Source organism: Fukomys damarensis, unplaced genomic scaffold (genome assembly GCF_012274545.1).
Source record: "Fukomys damarensis isolate Sample0158 unplaced genomic scaffold, DMR_v1.0_HiC HiC_scaffold_26, whole genome shotgun sequence".
NCBI lineage: Eukaryota > Metazoa > Chordata > Mammalia > Rodentia > Bathyergidae > Fukomys > Fukomys damarensis.
In genome coordinates, this window is record NW_022900938.1 from 18,803,302 (window position 1) to 18,806,471 (window position 3,170).

A 3,170-nucleotide genomic window follows, 5' to 3' on the forward strand; every position below is an offset into this window, starting at 1 on the left:
GCGACAAGAGTTCCATTCTCAATATTCCCAAGGTCTAGAAACTTAAAGGGCAGTTGAAGGATTCATGTTCAGGTGTTTTGACTGCCAGACCAAAATTCTGACCAAGTCCTTTTGTGAACTATCAGAAAAGAAAAAAATTTTTGGATATACTATTAAGTTGGTTAAGTGGAATCATTGCCCTCTTCTGTTAGCTTTATTCCTAGGCCATTTAGAAACATGAAAAGTTACTCAGGACCTGGAATACAGCAGCTGAATACAGGACAGAAGCTTTGTCTGTAGTGTTCATGGTGTGAAAGGAGTAACCTTTAACATAAGCCAACCCAACTGTCACCCAAAGCATTTGGTTTCACTCAGGATTTCTGGTTCTCTGCTTGATTCCCAGAACTAAATGAATAATTTAGAGTCACAGTGCTTTCATATTTTCCAAGATCTGAGTGGGATTTGCTCCATTAAAAGAAATCTCGTGGAATACCTGATCAAGAGAATAATTAATAGACATACATCTTCATGATGATACCTTTGCTGGGCTTGATGACCCAAATTCAAAATATGAATAATCCAATGCATTGTTTTTACATATTGGAAACTTGCAAGAAATTCTGTTCGCATTGTCTGAATACGGTGGGGTTGTGAACAAAGATATAGCAACTGAGGTTTTTCCCATCCTTATTCCACTTCTTAGTGGAAATAGAAATCTCCTATTCATAGGTAGTAACTAAGCTGTACTAATCAATTTCATGACTCATACATGTGACATAACTTAATTCTTAATTTTTAAAATGGAACTTATATTTTGCAATCTTCTGTCTCACCAGGGTAAAACTTTATGGAGTTCTTTTGTCTACTGAGATTTCAGGTGGTTAACTGCTATATTTCCTTCTAAGCCACAATGCAAGTGTGGTAATGATATCCATGTGTTTCGACAAAGGCACATTGGCCTGTAGTTATGTTTTAAATAGGTGCCTAAACGCACATGCTCACACGGTCACAAAGCCAGCTGGAATGGCATTTCATCTTGGTCTCACGTATGGTAGACTGTGTCATGACAAAAAACATTCAAAGATAATTATAGTGGCTTAGTGTGGCCCTGTCTCTCATGCTAAAAGGGATGGCTTAAGTGCTTTTTTACCCATTGTTGGGATGACTTGAAATAGTGAGCAGTCTTTATACAAATAGGGCATTTCAAATTCATGTCACAGGCATGCGTGGGAATAGCAGTCATAAGAAAGAAAACATATCAATTTCAGGGAATTAGAGTCCTTATACACACTGTTGGAGTCCTCTTTGTAGCCTGTACTCAAATTGCTTTGCACTGGGAAAGCTGAAGCTTGGGAATCTGGAAAACACAATAATTAAAGGGAAATGTGCTCAGAGAAATGAGGCTTTCAACATCCAGGAAGCTAAATAAAAAAAGAGGGAATCACTTCAGTGCATCCCCAGTCCCAGCTGGGCCGAGTTCCCCACAGGGACAGACTCACTCCAAATGACAGCAAGTCCCTCTCTCTGTCTGCTCTGGGGGAATCTTCACAAACCGTGCAATTCCCTACTCTTCTCTAAGCGGATTTCCCTTCTGTGTGTCATGGACAACTCAGCTACCCTCAGGGCTGGAAGCCACCTTTTTACCAACACCTGCATTACCTTTCCCTCCCTCCCCTCCCTTTCATTAGCCTCTCTTTTTTCCAGGCTAAAGTCTGAATCAGGGACCTACAGACATAAAAGGAGGAATCATAGGAACCCCGGTAGAATTAGATTTTGAGAGCTTATCCCATGGCAAAAAATATTGTATACACCACTTTAAAATAATGATCACAAAGGAATCTGTTGAGTGACTGTAATACCAGTTTTCAGTTTTGCAATGTTTGGTATAACATGCTGCTTTATATACAGAAATATTGCTATTTCCATTGATGCAATAAAGTTATTCTGGTCATCGATTAACTTGGTTGTCTCTCTAATTCCAACCCTACCCGTCCCCCTTCCTAGCTCCCATCCCTGTTACGGCTACCTCCCAACAGTTCTTTACCACTCAGCTTTCTGTAACTCCTTGACTCCTCTGGCCCTACCCTAAAACCCAATGGCTTAACAGGACTTGGTGGGAAGAGCCAGACTTCCCCGTTGAAGAAAAGCAAACATCGGGTGGGCCTAACCCTCCTGGTTGACAGTTCAGAAATCACACTACCATGACCGGAACTGGCCAGGGTATGTTGAAGATGTTGTCAAACTGTCAGCTCTATTCACGTGGGCTGAACAAGACAAGAAGACTGAGGCCCTGGTGAGCCAGTATCTTCAAAGGCAGCTCCTGCAAGGGAAGCAGGAGGGGCATGGGGACCAGGGGGCAAGGGGAGCAGCTGACAGTCTGATATCCAGAATGATCATGTATTCTTCTCATATATATCTTTATAAATTTTTGTTTTTACTTGATGTTTTGAACAAGTCAATATCTTTCACATATGTAAAGTATATTGAATATTTTCTTGCATTGGATTTTAAAAATCTATTAGTGAGTCCTGAATGTTTTTAACAAAACAACTTCTAGGAAGCTACTTATGCAAAATAAATGCCCCATTATTCATGGTGTCATCATGTTATGAATTCACTGTGATAATTTGAGGGATATCTATACTCACTCCATGCGCTGAAGCCTAGCTTTCTGCATCAGGGACGATACATTCTTGCTCCTAAGTCAGAAAGAAAAGTTTGATGTTCAACTGAAACTCGAGAGTCAACAGTCAGCCTGCCAACTCCTATCCTGCCCACCCACCTACCTGTGACTGTTCTGCAGGCGTGCTGGGTTCCAAGTATTGCCACGTGCCAGGAAGTGTATACTCAAATCCTAGAAGGTACTTCTATTCTTCAGGACACCTCCTGAAGTAGGAACAGGTATGGAACCAGCAGTTCCACCACTGTAACCAAAAGGATCAATGTTCTCCAAAGTCCCATTGCTAGTAACCCCTGAATCTAAAATTTAAGCCCCACCTGCCTGAGCCAAAATTAGTACCCTTCTATGTCACAGTGTCTCTCATGGGCAAGAAAATCCATGCACAGCCCAACAATTCCCCCACTGGTCATGGGAGATGTGCTACTGAGCAAAGGAAAAGCAACAAGAGTTTCATACAAAAGCTCAAAGAATCGAGGCACTCACACCCATTCCACCAAACTGTCATGTTCCA

General features: G+C 41.5%; 1 long non-coding RNA gene across 1 annotated transcript; it reads right to left on the reverse strand.

Annotated features, from left to right (window-relative positions):
* Positions 1-1,285: 1,285 nt before the first annotated feature.
* LOC117283445 lies at positions 1,286-2,860 on the reverse strand. Its single transcript, XR_004514441.1, has 3 exons — positions 2,766-2,860; positions 2,628-2,678; positions 1,286-1,336 (listed from the first exon to the last, which is right to left on the reverse strand). It is a non-coding gene; the product is annotated as an uncharacterized LOC117283445 (long non-coding RNA).
* Positions 2,861-3,170: the final 310 nt, after the last annotated feature.